Raw genomic sequence first — 22,965 nt, 5'->3', positions numbered from 1 at the left:
TTTGGTCAAAATCCCATCACTGGTTCATAAGTTATCGCGGTAAAAGGATTTTTTTGACATAACATGACCTTTGACCTCCTGAACCCAAAATTTAATCAGTTCATCTTTACATCATTATACATGCCCGCACCAAGTCTGACTTGGATCCCTTCAACCGTTCTCAAGTTATTGCAGTAATGTAAGCCTATCAAGGACAGAAGGATGGACGGCCTGAAAACATAATGCCTCTGGCGACTTCCTCAGCGGAGGCATTAATATTCAAAACTAAAGTGAGCGTCTTTAAATCAAGCTAAGCACAGAATTCAAAGAGACGTGATACTAATAATACCACAACCACTGCTCAAAGAGAAAAGCGGTGTTGCCTTCTCTCTTTCAGCTCATCAAAAATAATAAAAGAGTAGGAAAAGAATAACAAAGAAATGGGAGTACAGTCAACCACGAAGCATAAACACGACAGTACTACCAAAATTATAGTAGACCAAGAAGCACAAACATGACTCGGCACGCAGGAATGAAAACCAGAAACACGGGGAGGCAACACCAGCAACAAGTACAAATACAACAATGAAGAGAATGCAAGACAATTTCAACAGAGCCAGCTGAGCACCAATTCACGCACTGCCACCATGACACCACACCCAAAACAAACCGACACTAAGGAGCGAAACAGACAAACACAGAGAGGCAGACAAAGACAGAGTCATATGGAAGGAAAGGGAGGGAACTGTAGTCAAACCTTCAGCCGTTTTCATGTATGTAATGGATGGTCCCAGTGTGAGACGTGTAAAACTTCACAGCTGCACTTGTACTCGTGAGCCAACATTTTATACTGGAGCAAAAAAATTCCGATTTGAAAAAAATACACCCAGCAAATCAAAAAAAATAATAATTAAAGCGGGTTAAGTCTGTGGGTATTTTTTATGTATTAAAATGAAATTACTCAACAGTTTTTAAAACCTTTTGATGTTTTTTAAAGCATCTTGCAACTGAGCGTCTGCCAACAATGTAAGATTTGGCGTGTGTGTGTATGTGTGTATGTGTGTATGTGTGTATGTGTGTATGTGCGTGCTAAAATAAATTCGAATTAGGGAGACACCAAAAGTAACTGAAATTCTATCGCATGCAAACAACAGGCAGTAACCATGCATTATTACAGGACGTATTTGTAACAGCAATATGATAAACACGAAGCACAGCAGGATGACCGGCAAAAGCGAAATCCCATACTTAACACCAATATATCGAGTAGTGATGGCAATGTACAAGAGAGCGCACACAGCTATAAAGACGAAGGACGGCAACAGTGGTGAGTTTGAGGTGAAGGTGGGAGTGCATCAGGGGTCGGAACTAAGTCCACTACTATTTGTAGCTGAGATGGAGGTGCTGACTCAGAACGTAAAGGAGGGTTTACCGTGGGAGTTGTTGTATGCAGATGATCTGGTGTTGATTGGGGAGAGTATGGATGGACAGAAGGAGAAGATGAACAAGTGGAAGGAATGTATGGAGGCAAAAGGTCTGAAGGTGAATATCGGAAAGACAAAGGTGATGGCAAGTGGTAAAGCATGTGGTGAGGTGGAGAGAACTGGGAAGTGGCCGGGTGTTGTGTGCAGGAAGGGTGTCGGAGTGAACTCCATTCAATGTGCAATGTGTGCTGAGTGGGTTCATCAAAAATGTAGTGGTCTGAGAGGGACATTAACCAATGTGGCAGCTACGTTCAAGTGTAAGGTGTGCATAGATGGAGCTGCAGTGGAGGAAATGTTGAGTTGGATCTTGGAGATGGCGTGTAGCTGGAAGGTGTGAAAATATTTTGCTACCTCGGAGACATGCTGAATGGAGAAGGTGGATCAGACTCGGCGATGGTTGCTCGAGTGAGATGTGCATGGAAGAAGTTTCGGGAAGTGAGTGGTGTGCTGACGAGGAGGGGAGTGTCGTTGAAGCTGAAGGGAAAGGTGTATGCTGCATGTGTGAGAAGTGTTATGATTTATGGGAGGGAGACATGGGTAATGAACGTAGAGCAGCAACGAAGGCTGGAAAGGGTGGAAATGCAAATGGTTCGGTGGATGTGCGGAGTATCGTTGAGAGAGAGAAAGACAAATGATGAATTGCGAAAGATGATGGGAATAGAGCCTGTGATGGATGCGGTGAAGAGAAACAGGTTGAGATGGTATGGTCATGTGTTGAGGAAGGATGAAAGTGACTGGTTGAGAAGAGTGATGGAAATGAATGCAGAAGGAAGTAGAGGACGTGGAAGACCGAGAAAAACTTGGCTGAAGATGGTGGAAGAAGAAATGCAGGCAAGGGGGTTAAGAAGGGGAGATGTAGAAAATAGGGTAAATGGAGAAGTTTGTCATGGGGACCGCAAGGCTAACCTCCGCTCTAGCAGGGAAAATGGCCTTAAAATGCATGTTGTTGTTGTATAATCGACCAGCCTTCTGAGAGGTGAAGGAATGCACCGAAAACCGGGCACGAGCACAGCGGCACACACAGGACGTAAATCAACAGCCGACTGAAGCTGTGGCGTGCTGCTGTACCCTGGCCTTGCAATATTTGCCAATCCAGTGTAGTGGCTACTCACACGCCATAAAGTAATCAGGCATGCCTACGAGTCGACTAGTTGCAAGAGGCCCCTCAACAAAGAAACAGCTGCAACCCTGACTGCCAGATTGGATTCAAATGGGACAGCAACACCCAACACTCGCGCAGAGAAGGCGCGACACGGCCATCGTTACAAAGCTTCAACGTTACAAAGCTTGAATGTAAAAAAAAGTAATGAAAAATGTAACAGCAGCTTGGTCATGTCTTCTGAGGAATCCACGGTGACTTACCCTTGAGGAATGAGAAACTACATTTGCGTAATTTTCATTTTTAAACAATTTTGCACGAAGAGGTTCAGTCTTTGCTTTTCACCACAGCAAGAGCCTGGTGTTCGAGCCCGTGGTGTCGTTAAAATAACACGGAGTGGGTTGACTCAGCCTGTCATCCTCCCGAGGTTAGCAAAACGAGTACCAGCTGACCGGTAATGGGGGAACTGTATCAGCGGCACGGCCGCACTTCCAGAAATGATGCAGCCAGCAGCCACAGCATGCATACGAAGCAACAACAAGCACACCGAGCAGAAGATGGATAAGAAAAATTGCAACAACTGTGGCCTAAAGGATGGTTTTTGTGCCCAATATGTAACATGGGTCGATAGCCTTGCCAATGATTAATGGATACAAGTATTACAACTTGGGGGAACGACAACATTCACACCATTAAAATTTACACCAAACCTATCGGCGTAAAGTGCTCCCAAAGCCCAAGCAACGCCAGCTCCAAATCCTTCATTAAAAAGGTAAATTCCGGAAACAAATATATATGAAAAAATAGAAGTGCCACAAAAAGAGAGAGAAAAAATCAATGGGAGCGTTTCACAAAACAAGCCATTCATTCAAATTTACAACCATTGACTCCATTGTAAACCTTTGAAGGGATAGTGGGTTGGGGGTTTAGGTGGAGGGACGGGAGTTGGACGGGATGAATAACAAATGCACTGGTAGTTGGTATAATACAAAATAAATCCTCAGTAAAGATTTCCGTACAATGTCCAACAGGTTGCTGCAGAGGAAAAACACTAAACCTGAGCTATATAGTCTGGGTTTCATTCCCCACCTGAATATAAGCTGTTGAAATAGTCCTTCACAGGCAGAGCATTACATCGCGAACAGTGTGCCGTACCTCGGATGGACGTTGAACTGGGCGCCCTGTCTGCTATCAACAGTTGGATGTTAAAGCTTTTCTGAAGAATCTGGAGGAAACATCCCCAGAAATGTGAAAAAACACACAATTGCTGCCATTACCGGTTCCAGTTGGACATCAGACATGGCCAGCCGGTTCATGAAAGCACTGGACAAGAAAAAATTAAATTAAATAAAAACTCCCAGGTGACCCAACAGGAAAGTGGGAAGAATCAAATAAATGGAAATATAAAGATTTCTGTACAACCTGAAAGTTAGAGGATAAAACCAAAGATGCTTGCAATTGTACGTAAACCTGATCGTCAACATTGTTTCTCCGCATCACTGCAAGCCTTTCCCTTTTGTGTGCACATGCCTGTTGATCTATCCATAGGACTTTGGACCTACAATTAGAGTTTAACATATCTTTTGGAGTGATAATTATCTAGATAAATATCTAGATAAATTATTCTAGATAACTGTGTCGAGGCACAGACGGAAGCCTCTCCTCAGTGAAAGACACATGAAAGCCCGCTTGGAGTTTGCAAAAAAGCACCTAAAGGACTCTCAGACTGTGAGAAACAGGATTCTGTGGTCTGATGAAACAAAGATTGACTGTTTGGCTTCCGTCTGGCCACTCTGCCATAAAGCCCAGGTCAGTGGAGTGTTGCAGTGATGGTTGTCCTTCTGGAAGTTTCTCCCATCTCCACACAGGATCTCTGGAGCTCAGCCATGGTGACCATCAGGTTCTTGGTCACCTCTCTTACCAAGGCCCTTCTCCCCCGATTGCTCAGTTTGGCCAGGCGCCCAGCTCTAGGAAGAGTCCTGGTTGTTCCAAACTTCTTCCATTTAAGAATTATGGAGACCACTGTGCTCTTGGGAACCTTCAATGCAGCAGAATTTTTTTTGTAGTCTTCCCCAGATCTGTGCCTCGACACAATCCTGTGTCTGAGCTCTGCAGGCAGTTCCTTCGACCTCATGGCTTGGATTTTGCTCTGATATGCATTGTCAGCTGTGAGACCTTATATAGACAGGTGTGTGCCTTTCCAAATCGTGTCCCATCAATTGAATTTACCACAGGTGGACTCCAATCAAGGTGTAGAAACATCTCAAAGATGATCAAGAGAAATGGGAGGCACCTGAGCTAAATTTCAAGTGTCATAGGAAAGGGTATGATTACTTATGTCAATGTGATATTTCAGTTTTTTCTTTTTAATAAATTTGCAAAACTTTCTAAAATCCTGTTTTTCTGTCATTATGGGGCAATGAGTGCAGATTGATGAGGGAAAAAATGAATTTAGGCGATTTCAGCATAAGGCTGCAACATAACAAAATGTGAAAAAAGTGAAGGGGTCTGAATACTTTCTGAATGCACTGTATATATATATATATATATATATATATATACATATACACACACAGACTTGGCATTTAATATGGAATTTTTTTTTGTGGGGGTGAACTTACTTTTCAAGATGTCTTAGAACCAAAAGTTCATTGGAATTATGTTGAAATTATTCTAGATTTTGTTCATGTGACCTTTAAAAGAAACAAAAACCACATTTGACATTTCGAAACAAATAAATTGATCCTTGAAAGTGATGTAAACTGATATCGAACTCAATTCAAGGACAGTACTGTGTTAAACTTCTGTACGTTTTCCAGAAGTATCTCTTTATTTTGCACATTCGCCAAAAAAATTTTAAACAAAAGTTAAATTACGACTGGGATTACGGACAGTAAAATTACAGTTTAGTACTTCGTGTAACCCCCACGAGCATTCAGGAGAGCACGTACACGTTGAGGCATGCTGTTCACGAGATTTGCCAAGGTTTGGACAGGAATCGCTTGCCATGCAGTGACAATTGTCTGCTGCAATTCACGCACAGAGGTCGGCTGCTGGTCCAAGTGGTCGATTTGACGCGTTAATTCTGCCCACAAGTTCTCTATCGGATTCATATCCGGGGACATGGCAGGCCACTCCATATGCTCTACACCACGGTCAGCAAGAAAGTGTTGGATCATGCGAGCACGATGAGGCCGTGCATTGTCATCTTGGAAGACAAAGTTTCCTCGAAAGGCTGCACGAGCAAATGGAAGCAATGTTTCTTCCAGAATGGCCCTGTACTTGAACTGGTTCAGGTTTCCATTCAGAACAACCAGGTCAGTTTTGCCCCCTCCATGAAAAGCAGCCCAAACAGTCACCCCACCACCTCCAGCTTGGACTCTTGGCACTATACAATCTTTGTTGTAGGCTTCATGCACTTGTCTGCGCACTCGGACGCGACCATCTTGACGATAGACCAGAAATCTAGACTTGTCACTGAAGATCACGTGATTCCAGTGTCCTGGCTGCCATTGACGGTGCTCTCTGGCCCACTGCAATCGGCGCTGGCGGTGTTGTCTGGTCAGGCATGGCTTTCTCAGGGGATGCCTGGCACGATAGCCTGCTTGAACCAGTCGTTGGTTGACTAGCCTTCTGGATACAGGCACATTTGTCAGTTGCTGCCACTCAGCCCTAAGCCGATTAGCTGACTTGGTACGGCCATGGCAGACTAACCGGTGCAGCTGGCGATCATCCCTCCTTGTGGTTCTGCGGGGACGTCCTGGCCTCGGTATTGGAGTAGGGACACCCCTCTGAGCATTTCGTTTCGGGATCTTTGACACCTGACCTTGAGTGATGCCATACTGCCGAGCAATAGCACGCTGTTTCATGCCGTAATTTCGTATAGCCACCACTCCATGACAAACAGCATTGTCGAGTTGACGGACCATCTCCAGAGGAAGCGGAAATAACTTTTGGAGACGTGCAGCAGTTGTTTTCCACTAATACAGAACGCAACAACCCTTGTATACCCGACTGTGAAGCCAATCATCAAATGCACCTGTCCGTACATTTTGCCACACCAATTTGACTTGGCGCATTTGACATTTTGTCAAATGACATTTTGACATTTTGACATTTTGCCACATTTGCCACGCCAAATTTGATTATACCTGTGATATAATCCTGTTGTTGACTTCTTGCTGCGACAGACAATCAGTGACATGGTTCTTTCAACAAATAAATCACCAAAGTGTAAAAGAAACTCACCAGATTGATATACCGAGTTAAGAAAGTAAACCCAAGTCAAGAAAAATATATATATTCCCTATTAAATGCCAAGTCTGTATATATACACACAAAATCTAAAAACGTTATGGACAGATCCAGACGAAACTTGGTAGATGAGTTGGGCAGGTGACAAGGACAAGCTGATTCGATCTTAGAGGTCTGTATCCAGATCCAACCTATCATTGGGATACAAAACGTGCTGTTCAGCATGGCGGACGTATTCTCTCTACCGAGTGCGGTTCCGTTCTCGTTTTTCACGTTTCTTTTCACGTAATGCTTAGGGCGTCCACTCTGAGTCTGGTTCGTCAGTGGTTCAAATAAACACCGAGTTAGAACAAAAAATTAAAAACGGTTTGCAGATCCAGCCTATCAGTTGCTGCCACCTATCAGTTCAGCATTTAAAAGAATAGAACACGTACGGACAAACCTGGACAAACCACCCAGTATAACCCTTGCCAATAAACTGCCCCGGCAGCACCAATGTTCTGCAAATAGATTACAGGACAGGTTGTTTTTTTGGTTTTTTTACACTCTGTGAAAAACCACAGTTTGGCATGAATACTTTTGCTTCCACCTGACAGCTGGGCAGGCAGGAGAGCTAAGAGGTATGCACACTCGCCTTTGAGCTGCTGAGCCCGGGTTCGAAACTCAACCTCGCTATAAACTATCACCTTGGTGTTTCACATGAAGGGGAATGCATTAGTGTGTGCACCATCCATCAGATGGATATCGTGCCAGAAGACCCGTCTGCCAGCATCGGAGGTTGGTCTTCAATGAAGAATCAGCGAGTTATCGCCGGCACCCTGTATAAATTACATATTCTACCAGATTGTGCAGGGGCATTGCACGAGAGGCACAACCTCACTTCAGTAACGATGCAACCAGCACGCCAAATTCAGAGTTGAATCTAAGTTTGATATGCAGTACGCACTCACAAACAACTTAGAGGTGCTCTCGTGAGTTTCACATGGAAGCGTCATAATTTTACTCAAAACACAACGATCATTGCACCGCATAGAACTGCCAGAAATGGGTCTCCGAAACAGCAGAGGCAAGATTTGGATGAATCTACAAAGCGAGGTACGAAACCAAAGATAAATTTAAGAGGGCCTGGAGAATACAACAATGGTGGGAAATGGTTGTAAAAACCACACAGCTGCACAATCAACTAGAACAGCCATCGGTAGAGAGTATACCTACGCATAGCTGAACAGTTTACGTATGTATCGCAAAACAAAACTAGAAAGAGCAGAGATTGCAGACCCTCGCCAGGATGTGTTTTATAAGGCTTTTGTGTTAAAACAAATATGGCGGCCGAACCACGTGACCAGTGAGGTCATCATTATTTTTTTCTCCACCAATTTATCCCTAGATTATGCTCAAGAAATTTCATCTTGATCGGATGAAGTTTTGTACATGTCGAATTATAACGTCATAATGGAGGCACCTATGACATCATCATTAACATATGTTATTCCACATGGAGAGCTCTTTACAATGAGCCGTGTCTCAATTTTTTCTGTGCAGCACTTTCAGAGATATAAAGGAGAAATTTTTTCATTTTTTCCAAGATGGCGGCCGAACCACGTGACCGATGACGTCATAATTATCATAAAACATTTCTACAGGTGGAGGTGCACCTATGGTGAAAATTTCCTGTCAATCGGACCAACAGTTGCAGAGAAAATCATTTATTCTGTGCGGACAAACAAACAAACAGACAAATGAAAAATCACTCAGAGCGATACTTGGCAAAACAGAACAAAGTAGAATGGCACTCAGTCGAGCATCCTTTTGACCTCAAAAATCATTTGTGGTAGAATTCAGTGACCTGATATGCAAATCATCTTCAAAGTTTAAGTTAATCGGATGAAAACTGACAATTTTAGAAATTTGGCCTATGTTGAACTTTTGGCCTATGTTGACCTCAAAAATAGTTGGTGGTTGAATTCAGTTCGCCGATATGCAAATACTATTCACATTTCAAGTCAATCAGATGAAAATTGAGGATTTTAGAAATTTCAAAAAAGTGGTTGACCTTTGGCCTATGTTGACCTTGTGACCTATGTTGGTCTGAAAAATAGTTGTTGGTTGAATTCAGTTAACTGATATGTAAATCCCATCAATTTTCAAGTCAATCGGATGAAAATTGAGAATTTTAGAAATTCGAAAAAAGTGGTCGACCTTTATAATCTATCTATAATCTATAATTCCAGTAATCTCTGTGTGTATGTATGTATGTATGTATGTATGTATGTATGTATGTATGTATGTATGTATGTATGTCTGTTTGTCTGTGACCGCTGTTTCTCGACAACTACCGGTCCGATATACTTTAAACTTGCCAGGTATATTGCTGGGGACCCGAGGATGTGCCTTTTCAAGGTTTCATATTGTTACAGACGCGGTTGTGGATGTTAGTTTACCGAGCGGTTTGGTATGACCACGTCTGCACAGTTTACCCGATTATGCTCGAACGTTGCCGAGTCGCGCTACGCTAGGTCAATGAAGGAAAAGACACACGGCTGGATTAAAATGACACGACACCAAGGGTTCAGTTCTCAAGACCTCCGGAGGAGGTTATATTAAGGCGGAAGGTTAGATTACAACTACAAGAGGGACATCATAGAAAGACAGGCACTAAGACACACTTATATTAACCCCAACAGACGACAGATAAACGGGACAAGGCTGACTCACACGGGGATTGATGGCAAGGAAAGGCGGGTATCGATGGCTCCAGGTGCACCTGGGCTCAGGGCAGAATCGACCCGGTTCGGTCCGGTCCAAAGATGCGGGGAGGTATCGTCGCGCTGGGGGTGGCGGTGGCTTCCTCTGCTCTCCGTAGTTCAGGCGCATCTGACCTCACATCCGGTAAGTCGCCGCGTATATCCGGCGGGGAGTGACACGCCCTCGGCTCGTTAGCTCCGCCCCAGCTGGAATCGGCTCGTTGCTTCTCATTGGGTGCGTGCGGGGGGGTTACCGGCTCCGCCCTTGACGAGGGCTGACAGGGAGCCCCTTCGTGGTAACCCCGTCGGAGCGCATGGTCATGGCGGCTAACCGAGCCGGTGTGAGGACGAACACTCCCCGCACGCCGCGCCGCGCCCCTCTGTTGTTGTAGTTGTTGTTGTAATTGTTGTTGTTGTTGTTGTAATTGTTGTTGTTGTCGTTGTTGTTGTTGTTGTAGTTGTTGTTTCATGGGGAAGATGGGAGGAGGTAAGGGGAGGTCCTAAACTCACTACTGGTGCCATACAATCACATTCTGGTGCAACGAAGAGTCATAATTAATGGAAACGAGTCCTTAACTGACATAGACTAAGAATAACTAGCAAGATGTCCGAAAGTTGTCTACGTGAGATGCGGTGGACCTGGGCACGACATTTAATGGGGGAAAAAGGGGAAGGTCGGTTCTACAGAGTGTTATTTACAGGCAATGGGACTAGGGAATGGGGGATTGGGGATAGTTGGGGAGTATTGGGGAAATAGTGGAATATTTACAAGCGGATATGGAGGCCAAATGCCATATTCGCAACATTGCACCCTTCTCTACCCTCGGGGCGTCCCGACCCGATAAATTTTTACCTATTTTAGTGTGGCACGCAGATGTAGTTCCCTCTACTATTAACTCTACCCTGAGTGCGACAGTTTTACAGATATTCACAAATGAGTAAATATGTCCCCCTGCGACGTTGCACCCTTCTCCTCTCAGAAACACACCCACAGGATAACCGAATCCGGAAAGAATTCGCAAACTAAACATACAGCCGGTAGGGAGCATTATTTACACGACTACGCTGCTATTTACACTACGATCCAGGACCTGTTTCTGGAGGAACACATGCAGATGTTATGCATAGAGAGAGCACGCATGCCAGCATCGATACACCAACACACGAGTGCTCTGTGGCCTACGGCCTTTAATAATGTGCAGAGCACCCCTTCCAAGCATCAAAAGCACCACCCCATCACACAGTCAGCACCATCCGGTGCACCAATAAAGTGTCTATAAATCATTGTGTGGTGTCGCAGCCGGCCGATGTTCTGCCGCTGGTCTTGCCTTCGTGTGGTGCACTTGGCCTTCTTACTTCTTTCAAAAATAAAGAAAGGCGCCAACCGCGTCCATTTCTCTATTGTGACCGTCAGGGGGCCAACTGTTAGTGGTTCACCTTGTATGGCATAGGTGCCACGTTGACCCATAGGTCCATCCATGGGTGGTGCTTGGCCGCAAAAGAACTGCGGTCCATTGTGGGTGGCCACAAACATTGCGGTCCATATGGTGTATCGATCCAGGCAGCAAGCAGCGAAAGTGCAGGCCCACAACTGCGTAGCCAGCACCTCTCTCTCCTCTCTCTCTACCCCAAAGCCAGATCCTCGGAGGTGGGAGACAAAAGAAGAAGACAAGTGAGTAAGGTGGTAAGGGCGCAAAAGTGCACGCAATATAAGATGATGCACACTGGGGGCACATGGGAACCAGGTGAGACAGGTACGTTCCTACCGTACGCTCCCCCCCCCCCACCAGGTAACCTACATGGCCCCTCCCTTACCCCTTACTGTATCCACAAAACACAACACTACCCATAAACATCTACTTTACAAATCAACAAACATCCCTACTGTCTTCCCCGTTCCTCCCATATACCAAATTCGTCTTCTCTCCCTCCTAACCAATCAAATTTGCCATTTTCAACTCAACATCATAATTTGCCATCTCCAACTCAACATCATAATTTGCCATTACCAATTCATCATCAGTCCCTCCTAGGGAGGGAGAGATGGAATCACCCCAATGTCTCATCCACGTCGTGATGCGTCTCACAAATCCACAGCAATCCTCATTTCCTGCACAGAACGAAGAAAACAAGGTGTGGAGTCATCATCATCACCTCAGGTAAGTGGCTGCGTATGGTGCGACAGGTTCATCAATCCTAACTATTTCCTAAATGACTTTAACAACTTTACACTACCCGGGGTCTTTCTCCGGCCAAACCATTGGCCCTCTTACACTATGGGTTCTAAAAACCAATTCCCATTGGCCAAACTGTGGTGCTTTTCAATTTGGGGTCTCACTCCCCCGATTCATCTCCCGGTGCCCTCGCACAATTTCTGGGCTGTGGCGTGTACCTCTCCCAGCGGGTCTACCCACCTGCACACCTCCACCACTGCAGTTGCCTCCGAGCTTACCTGCTCCTCACCCTAACCTAACTACCTGGGGAAGGCCCTCTGGCGCTCTCCCCACTCGGTGCCCTCTCTGGCACTGGGCTACCCGGGTCCGTCCTCCGGATCCTCGGGCCCCATCCACAACTACCGGCTCCCAGAGCCCACCTGCGGCCTCACCTGGCCGACATCCTCACAGTGGTGGAGTGCCCAACCAACTACACACACTAACAGGCTACACGCCCAGCCATTTCCACGACACTAATGCACCCATCCACAACACCATTCTGCAACCGCACCACAAATGCCAATATCCAACCACAATTTACCTATACCCTCTACCTAACACTTACACTACCCGCCCCGGGTACTCGTGAAAGGGGTCCACTCTTCCCCCATCCACACCTTCGCACCATGCACACCACTCCGTACCACTTACTCCAACTCTCTCCACACCACCTTTACTTGCACACCTGTGCTCTCACACCTGGTGCCACCTGCACCCTTCTCTCCCCAAGCGCATTCGCGCTGATCCACAACACTCACTACTCACACACTGCTCCACACACCTGTCCAGTTGCACACCTGTGCAATCACACCTGTTCGATCCTCACCTGTTCAATCCTCACACACACGGCATCATCTCAGCTAACTACTCCCCTCTGAAACTTGCGCTTCCCAGTCGTCCCTTTAAACTATTGCGCTCCCACGTCATTATCATCCATACTAAACTACCTGCGTCCCCACTACAGGTATCAGTCACTAACTAATCTTAACGTCACCTAATGTCATCTTCTAGGGCCCTATCAATATAACCTAACCCACCCGGGCTAGTTTTCACTGCCATACACCCCATAAGCTATTGCTCCTTTGCCCCCACTCTGTGAGGGATGGTGGATTTCCCATCCCACCACATCGGGGGTCTCTCACTACCAATTTTGCACATCAAATTTCAACAAATTAAAAATTTGGCCAATCACTGCCCATCATCTGCCAATCATTACTGCCAATCCTTTGCCAATCATCAAATTTTGTTTTTCTCTAATTTTGGGTCCAGAACACTAACCTCATCACCCAGTCTACTCACTAATGCCTCTCGGTGCGCCAATTCCTGTCCAAAGCCCGGCTTCGTAAAGCCAAGCCATGAATGCGGGTTGTTCTGTGCCAGCGGCTGGATGCGTCCGGCACTCGGTGCAGGGACGGGGGCTTACCCGGGCCGAGATCCCACGCACCATCTCGGCGTGGAGCCATCCAATGTCCCGATCTCGACCTGCCGGACTGCCTCAACAAAAAGTGGTCGCCATGACGACCCTTTCTATCGGGCTGCCCGCTCCGCCTAGTGGAGCACGGACGCGGCCGTTCAAAGCGAGGCCCAGCACGCACCGAGGGCCCGCTTCGGCTAAAAGTCGCTCTAACCTCTAACCCGTCTAACGTCGATGCTTCACCTGGATTCTTACACCCCACAGCCCGTTCCTTGCTCACACATCCAGCCGTTCCCATGCTACCTTTCCTTACACACCCAGGTACACCCATTCCACTCACAGCCTTGGTCACACACCTGACCACCGAACACTTTGGCACACATTCGTTGGTAGCACACCTCACCAACACACCTCTTCGCACCCCCTCCTCGGTCACCTCCTCTGTGACAATCACAGGTGTGCCCTCACTCGCACATCCTACCACGTGCCTCACTACCAATTCCAGCGTGCATTCCCACACACGCTCTACCATTCCAGGTGTGCATCCTTCCATCCCAGGTGTACATCCTCGCTCACCTGTCACAACCAACTCACTCTCCTTGTCACTCTCACTACTCTCACCTCCATTCTTGACAGCGCACTCACCCTTACTCTTGACAGCGCACTCTTTCCTCATGCACCTGTTCGTCACACACCTTTCTCGCGCACACTCCTGCGCACACTCTCCCGTCACACCCTCTGTAACACTTACCACACCGCGCTTCCATGTGCTCCCTCGCACACGCGCTACGACCGACTCACTCTCGCCAGCATCCTCACTCCTTGGCACGCACTTTTTCCTCACACACCCCAGAGTCGGACTTTCTTGCACACCTCCTTTTTCGCACACCAGACCTGTCGCACACTTCACCAACGGCCTCTCACGAACACCCGGGTCCATCTCGACCCCCAAGCTTCTTAAATCACCTGGCGCATCATACGCACGACCATATTGGTCACCACTTACACCGGGTCCTCTTCCTCTTCGCTTCTCCTCCATCACCTGCGAATCCCTCATCCGGTTAATGAGCACATCATCACGATCCAAACACAGACTTTGGACCAATTCTTTTATCTCCTCTTTTATTTCTTTCTTATCCCCTCTCCGTCGCTTCTTAATTTCGCTCATCCCTTCTTCCACTTCTTCTAGTTTCTGCTTCACCTCTTTTATTCCCCGGTACGTCTCCTCAAGCTCATCCTCTAAGGCTACCTTGACCGTTTCCATGTGCGTCCTCACCTGCCGGTCCTTCGTCTCCATTACCTCTATCACCTCGTCCAACCTCGTTGTCAATCCCTCACGTACCATCTGACATTCCCTCTTCGTCGCTACCAAGTCATTTTTTAGGTCATTTTGTGTCGCTTTTAACCCTCCTATTACCGCTGTGTTCTTCTTTACCTGGTCCGTTAGTTCTTTTTGTCCCTCTGTCAGCTGTTCCACCTCCTGCGTCAGGACCTCTATGCCCCCTTGTAACTTTACAGTCCCCTTTCTCACCTCCTTCTCCATGTGCTCCTTACAGTGCCTCACCTCCTCGCGCACTCCTCCGACCTCCTCACTCACTCCTCTTCTGATCTCCTCTCCCATCACTTGCATCTCCTGCCCAGATGCCACCCTCATCTGCTCCATTTCCTCCCTGTGAGCATCCAGTTTGGTTTCTACCCCCATTCTGACCCCCTCTATCTGCTGCTCCATTTGTTTAACTTCCCTTTCCGCTTGGTCCCTCATGTCCCTCAATTTGCCTTCCATACTGTTTTCTAACCCTATTAACCCATTTCTCACCTCTTTTATCCCGTTGTCTAACCCCTCAAAATTATTGTCTAACTTCCCAAATTTCTTGTCTAACTCCTCAAAATTATTGTCTAACTTCCCAAATTTCTTGTCTAACTCCTCAAAATTATTGTCTAACTTCCCAAATTTCTTGTCTAATCCCTTAAAATTATTGTCTAACCCCTCACTGGTACCCCTCGCTTCGTCCCTCATTACCCCCATTTGGTTTCCCATTACCCCCATTTGGTTTCCCAACCGCTCACTATCAGCCCTCATTCCCACCATTTGTTCCATAAGGGCCCTCATTTGCAGGAGGAAAAGGTTCGAATCCACCAGGGGCGCTGCCACGGTCGCGGGCGCGGTGACCAGCGAGGCGCCATTTTGTGCGTCTGCTACCCTCGCTGCTTCGCTCTCCTCGCGTCCCTCAATTTGGTCCTGGACCGACCCTGCCTCACTCTCCACTACCGGACCCCAGCCGACTTGGTCTGCCATAGCGCGACTTTCAAAATTCGGGTTTTTATTTCCGTATAACAAAATCAAATTTCGCCGTTATAATTTCGTCGAGCGCAGTAAACGCGCTCCGGATCGATTCTACCTCCCAAAGTTTGGGCCTAACAAATTTAGTCCCGGGTCCGAATTCCACTCCTCGACACCAATTGTTACAGACGCGGTTGTGGATGTTAGTTTACCGAGCGGTTTGGTATGACCACGTCTGCACAGTTTACCCGATTATGCTCGAACGTTGCCGAGTCGCGCTACGCTAGGTCAATGAAGGAAAAGACACACGGCTGGATTAAAATGACACGACACCAAGGGTTCAGTTCTCAAGACCTCCGGAGGAGGTTATATTAAGGCGGAAGGTTAGATTACAACTACAAGCGGGACATCATAGAAAGACAGGCACTTAGACACACTTATATTAACCCCAACAGACGACAGATAAACGGGACAAGGCTGACTCACACGGGGATTGATGGCAAGGAAAGGCGGGTATCGATGGCTCCAGGTGCACCTGGGCTCAGGGCAGAATCGACCCGGTTCGGTCCGGTCCAAAGATGCGGGGAGGTATCGTCGCGCTGGGGGTGGCGGTGGCTTCCTCTGCTTTCCGTAGTTCAGGCGCATCTGACCTCACATCCGGTAAGTCGCCGCGTATATCCGGCGGGGAGTGACACGCCCTCGGCTCGTTAGCTCCGCCCCAGCTGGAATCGGCTCGTTGCTTCTCATTGGGTGCGTGCGGGGGGGTTACCGGCTCCGCCCTTGACGAGGGCTGACAGGGAGCCCCTTCGTGGTAACCCCGTCGGAGCGCATGGTCATGGCGGCTAACCGAGCCGGTGTGAGGACGCACACTCCCCGCACGCCGCGCCACGCCCCTCTGTTGTTGTAGTTGTTGTTGTAATTGTTGTTGTTGTTGTTGTAATTGTTGTTGTTGTTGTTGTTGTTTCATGGGGAAGATGGGAGGAGGTAAGGGGAGGTCCTAAACTCACTACTGGTGCCATACAATCACATTCTGGTGCAACGAAGAGTCATAATTAATGGAAACGAGTCCTTAACTGACATAGACTAAGAATAACTAGCAAGATGTCCGAAAGTTGTCTACGTGAGATGCGGTGTACCTGGGCACGACATTTAATGGGGGAAAAAGGGGAAGGTCGGTTCTACAGAGTGTTATTTACAGGCAATGGGACTAGGGAATGGGGGATTGGGGATAGTTGGGGAGTATTGGGGAAATAGGGGAATATTTACAAGCGGATATGGAGGCCAAATGCCATATTCGCAACAATATTAATCGGAGAAGTAATTACCGAGCTATGTCCAAAAAACGATTCAACCAATCAGAGAGCAGCGAGCTATCACGTGTGCCGAACGTGGCGAACAGACTCTGCCTCGGACGGCACATTTGAGAGCGTATTCATTTATTTCACGTTGGCAAACTATGTTGGCGTTCAACTATGTTTTAAAACTAATTAAAACTAATTTGCGATTCATCGTAACTGCGATATGCGACCTTCCGGACAGTGAAGACTGCACTTCCGGCAGCCAATCACAGAACGCGTTGTTGCGTAGGCGTGGCCGATGTGAGAGCGAGCTGAGCCGAGCGCGTGCGCCATTACGGTTCGTAATTCGATTTCTTCCGGAGAAAATAATAATTTCTCGATTTCTTATGCGCATTATTTCTCCCAATTCAGTCAGAGCGAAGGGCGGAAGCGAAGAGCGTTGTTTTTTTTGTTTACGGGCGTACGGGCGTACGGGCGGGGTAGAGCGTACGGGTAGCGTTTTTTTTTTTTTTTGGCAAGGAACGGGCACCCACGTACGGGCATGCCCTAGTAATAATAATAATAATAATGCGTTTATTTTATATAGCGCTTTTCAGGAAGCCCAAAGACGCTTTGACAGAGTGCAAAACATAATGCATAGCAAAACATAAAAACAATTGCAAAAAAAGAAGAATCAATAGGGAAATATTCAAAGCACAAAGGAGGGAGAAGGAGAGGAGATAGTCAGGGGTTAGATGCTGTGGGTTAAATGTTGAATGCAGTGTTGAACAGGTGGGTCTTGAGTGATGTTTTGAATGTGGTGAGTGAGGAGTCTCTGATGGTGTGAGGTAGCGAGTTCCAGAGGGTGGGAGCAGCGATGGAGAAGGCCCTGTCCCCCCAGGATCTAAATTTGGCCCGGATGGGGGGGGGGGGGGTCAGGAGGTTGGTACCAGCAGAGCGGAGGTTGCGGGTGGGAGTGCGTCTGGAGAGGAGGTCAGCCAGGTAGGATGGGGCCAGGTTATGGAGGGCTTTGTAGGTCAAGAGGAGGATTTTGTACTGGATTCTCTGGGAGATGGGGAGCCAGTGAAGCTTGTAAAGGACGGGGGTGATGTGGTCACGGGTCCGGGAATGGGTGAGTAGACGGGCAGCGGAGTTCTGAATGTATTGGAGTTTATTGGTGATTGTTGAGGGTGAACCATAAAGGAGGCTATTGCAGTAGTCCAGACGGGAAGTGATGAAGGCGTGGATGAGGGTTTCTGCAGCCACGGAGGAGAGGGATGGACGGAGACGGGCGATGTTTTTCAGGTGAAAGAAAACTGTCTTTGTGATCTGTTTAGTGTATTTGTCGAAGGAGAGGGTTTGGTCAAAGATGATGCCAAGATTCCGGATGTGAGGGGAGGTGGATACTGGGAAACCGTCGATGTTGAGGGCAAAGTTATGGGTGGACTTGGTGAGCGTTTTTGGGCCAATGATGATTATTTCAGATTTATCACAGTTAAGTTTGAGGAAGTTGATTTGAAGCCAGGATTTTATTTCAGTGATGCAGTTTGTCAGGATAGAGTGGGTGGTGGTGGAGATGGACTTGGTGGAGATGAAAAGCTGGATGTCATCGGCGAAGCAGTGGAATTGGAGACCATGACGGCGGATTAAGTGACCGAGGGGGGACAAGTAAAGGATGAAGAGGAGGGGGCCAAGAACTGAACCTTGGGGGACACCTTGGGGGAGGGGAGCAGTGGGGGATTTGCAGTTATTGATGGAGATGAACTGACGTCTGTCAGAGAGGTATGATTTAATCCAAGAGAGGGCAGTGCCGGTAATGTTAAAGGTGGTTTCAAGTCGGGTGAGGAGGATGGTGTGATCGATGGTGTCAACCATCCTTTGGCCTATGTTGACCTTTTGACCTCAAAAATATATAGGATTTTATTGGATCACGAACTCTTACCATTTGGTGAGGTTTTGTGAAGATCGGTTAAAAATGGTGACCTGCAGGCAAGTATAAGTGAGCGGACAGACAAATACACAAACAAACCGGAGTGATCAACATAATTGCATTTTTAAAAAAACATTTTGACAAGTAACAAACGGACTCGAATGCAATTAATTTTTAAATAATTATACGCAAAATCTAATCAACTTGTTCTTGTCACCTACCCAACTCAACCACCTAGTTTTGTCACAAGTCGACCACGACTTTTTGAAATATTGTCATGTACCGTTTTTTGCCATATCACTCAATGGTGAAGAATCACTTGAAAATTTTTTTTTAAGTTCTCTTGTCCCATGGCAGATTCAGATCTTCACAGAAAAATATAATCAATTGTTCCTTGCCACACTCCCCACCTGTCTGTCCACCAAGTTTCGGCTGAATCCGTCCACAACCTTTTGAGATAACCTGCCCACAAACAACCAGAGGTTTGGTACGCTAACACAACCAACTCAACAAACACAACCGCCATACACCTTTTGTGGCAGAGGTAATTATTTCAGCCATGTTTATGACATCCAATTCCAAAAAATATATATTTAAAACAATGCAGAACTATTAATCCCCAACTTGTTCAACTTTTCACACGACATTCCATTACAAGAAAAATTATACAGTAGTTGAAGAAAAAAAAAAGAAAAAAAACACCAACCAAAGAGCTCAAACTCTCACCCAATGAAAACACAAAGAGCTCCTATTTGCTCAGGAGTTCAGTCACCACGGGCGAGGAAAGGGGAAGGGAGGTGAGCTGTGCATGGTTTGTTGACTTTATCCATACGCTTTGGCAACTCGCAAGCACCAAGGTACGTGGTGCCGGCCAGCTCAAAGACGCAAACTTCCTTGGCGTATACCTGCAATGATTATAACTCGAGACTCTGCCCTATTCTGCCAAGGGATGGCAGGATACCTGAGAGGTGTTCACACATGCATCCGAGGAGTTTAAACTCGGTTCAAATCTCCACCCGGCTATAAACCGTCACCCTGGCTTGTGTGTAGCATGTGGCGTGACATATCAACGTATCAGACCGTTAATCCGTTTGCAAAAGCCGGTCAATGGTGGAAGTCAAAAGGTCCCACCGCGTGCTTCGTGAAGAGTAGATGTACCTACGAGGAGTAAAGACTCATCACTGGTATCAACCCTGAACAAATTCCAAAATCCTGCCACATTCAAATGCTGGATCTGGACGGCAGTTCCGAGAAAGAAAGAAAAAAAAAAAAAAAAACCTTGCGCCGGAACCCTAACCCACGGCAACCCGACAAGTAGGTGACAATAATCTGGGCCATAAAGAAGACAAAACCCGGTCAAAGTTGATGATCTAAACAAAAAATGAGGTACAGGAAGCAAATAATATTCAACCCTGGAGTGTGTGATCATTCAAGGGAAAGAATAACACTTTTAGCATCAAGAAAAATCCATAATGGGAACCATAATCACCCCAGGTACAAGTAATCTTATGCAATGGCTGTATGACTATAGATCAGGTGCAGGTGATCATGTACTTCTCAATGATCGAGCTAGACCCTAAAAGTGTGAGAGAAAAAGAAGGTTTTCAGGTTTATAAGAAGAAACTCCCTCTGATTCATTTTTCAAGTTGCAATAAACTTCATTTTGGAGAAGTTATCCCTGTATGGTACAAAAGGTAAATTTGATTACGTCTGGTGGGAAGGTGAGAGAGGTACTCACAACTAATTCCGTTTGACACGAATGCAAAGCTCCATAATTAATAAATAATCAGTTTCACTGTGAAAAAATATATAAACCATTCAATTATAAGAACAAGATTGATGTTTAAAAAATTGCCGAACATAAAACAAGGGAGCAGGAAGAGTCTATAGGGCCTGAGGGACAGCGAAGAGTGTACAGGGGTCCGAGGGAGAGTGTACATGGGTCCGAGAGAGTGAAAAGGGGTCCGAGGGAGAGTGAAGAATGTACAGGGGTCCAAGGAAAAGTGAAGAGTGTACAGGGGTCCGAGGGAGATTGAAGAGGGCAAAGGGGCCCGGGGGATAGTGAAGAATGCAAAGTGGTCTGAGGGAGAGTAAAGAGTGGGTGTAAAGGGGTCGGAGGGAGAGTGAATAGTGAGTGTAAAGGGGTCCGAGGGAGAGTGAAGTGAGTGTAAAGGAATCCGAGGGAGAGTGAAGAGTGAGTGTAAAGGGGTCCCAGGGAGAGTGAAGAGTGAGTGTAAAGGGGTCCGAGGGAGAGTGAAGTGAGTGTAAAGGAATCCGAGGGAGAGTGAAGAGTGAGTGTAAAGGGGTCCCAGGGAGAGTGAAGAGTGAGTGTAAAGGGGTCCGAGGGAGAGTGAAGAGCGAGTGTAAAGGGGTCCGAGGGAGAGTGAAGAGTGAGTGTAAAGGGGTCCGACAGAGAGTGAAGAGTGAGTGTAAAGGAATCCGAGGGAGAGTGAATAGCGAGTGCAAAGGGGTCCGAGGGAGAGTGAAGAGTGAGTGTAAAGGGGTCCCAGGGAGAGTGAAGAGTGAGTGTAAAGGGGTCCGAGGGAGAGTGAAGAGTGAGTGTAAAGGGGTCCGACAGAGAGTGAAGAGTGAGTGTAAAGGGGTCCGACAGAGAGTGAAGAGTGAGTGTAAAGGAATCCGAGGGAGAGTGAATAGCGAGTGCAAAGGGGTCCGAGGGAGAGTGAAGAGTGAGTGTAAAGGGGTCCGAGGGAGAGTGAAGTGAGTGTAAAGGGGTCCGAAGGAGAGTGAAGAGTGTAAAGGTGTATAAAGTAGCACTTTCGTTCTGCTATTAACGGAATGTGTCGAATAAGGAAAAATAAAAGAGGAGATGGATTGGAAGGGGTTGGGTGACGGTGGTGGTGACGGTGGTGGTGACGGTGCCGGTGGTGGTGCGGGTGGTGGTGATGGGTGGTGGTGATGGGTGGTGGTGACGGGTGACGGTGGTGGTGACGGGTGACGGTGGTGGTGCCGGGTGACGGTGGTGGTGACGGGTGGTGGTGACGGGTGGTGGTGACGGGTGACGGTGGTGGTGACAGGTGGTGGTGACGGTGGTGGTGACGGGTAACGGTGGTGGTGACGGGTAACGGTGGTGGTGACGGATGACGGGGGTGGTGACGGGGGGTGGTGGGTGGTGGTGGTGGTGACGGGTGGTGGTGGTGGTGACGGATGGTGGTGGTGGTGACGGGTGGTGGTGGTGGTGGTGACGGGTGGTGGTGGTGGTGGTGACGGGTGGTGGTGGTGGTGGTGACGGGTGGTGGTGGTGGTGGTGACGGGTGGTGGTGGTGGTGGTGACGGGTGGTGGTGGTGGTGGTGACGGGTGGTGGTGGTGGTGACGGGTGGTGGTGGTGGTGACGGGTGGTGGTGGTGGTGACGGGTGGTGGTGGTGGTGACGGGTGGTGGTGGTGACGGGTGGTGGTGGTGGTGGTGGTGGTGGTGACGGGTGGTGGTGGTGGTGGTGACGGGTGGTGGTGGTGGTGGTGGTGGTGACGGGTGGTGGTGGTGGTGACGGTAGTGGTTTACGCCACGAACATAAGCGGGAATGAGTTTGAAGAAAGGAATCCACCGGAAGGAAGCCAAGACGACCGTATTATGAGGATCTAACAATGACATGAATGTGTGTGTGGGAGTTTCGGGCCCAGGGCCCAGCGCTCGCCTGGTGGATACAACAGCACAAAGCTCCGATCACGGCGTCTTACCGCCGTGCGCGGTGATCGCGACGAACGAGGCCAGCAGTAGTAATTGGAATACTTGTTGCGGAGACAAGAGGAGCCCCGGAGATAACCGGCCCATGGTTTCCCTTCAGCTGCCGACATTCATCCTCGGTTCCGGACTCCACCAGCACAGCCGAGTAAGAGCCGCAGCCGCGCGATAGCGCGGAGTGATTCCGCGCCGCTCTGACATTCGAGAACTACTTTCAGACCTGTGCGCGCACACTTCGAAATGCTGACTCTTAACTCCTCTTTGTTTGCGATGCGTGCGCTTCACATATGCCACGTACGTTTTCCAGTGTGCTCATACCGTCATCCGTATCCCGAAGGTAGATCCGTTCATATTTACGCTAAAAATTAATATAAATCCGTCTACACCGTTAAATCAATTGAACATTCTCACCGGCCTTCACGTCTTGCTTTATCGGCGGGAAAAAGCGTCTTTTGATCAAGTCTAATAAAAAGATGGCGTTTTCTCTTCGCTTCTTGCTCATTAAATTTCCTGTGTACGTTAATATTGAATATAAAGTTTAACTTGTGTCTAACGGAGGTACTTTTATGATACCATATATCACACCCAACC

General features: G+C 47.5%; 1 protein-coding gene across 2 annotated transcripts in view; it reads right to left on the bottom strand.

Moving 5' to 3' along the window:
* LOC144891844 (low-density lipoprotein receptor-related protein 5-like) overlaps window positions 1-22,580 on the bottom strand; it is a 108,041-nt gene extending 85,461 nt beyond the window's left edge. For both annotated transcript variants that reach the window (XM_078776662.1, XM_078776660.1), the window contains exon 1: window positions 22,371-22,580. The gene's annotated coding sequence lies outside the window, so the exon portion shown is untranslated. The remainder of the gene's footprint in view (window positions 1-22,370) is intronic.
* Window positions 22,581-22,965: the final 385 nt, after the last annotated feature.

Source organism: Myxine glutinosa, chromosome 1 (assembly GCF_964187855.1).
Source record: "Myxine glutinosa chromosome 1, kmMyxGlut1.1, whole genome shotgun sequence".
Lineage (NCBI taxonomy): Eukaryota > Metazoa > Chordata > Myxini > Myxiniformes > Myxinidae > Myxine > Myxine glutinosa.
The sequence above is the reverse complement of the archived record's forward strand: the minus strand, read 5'-3'. Positions and strand labels throughout refer to the sequence as shown.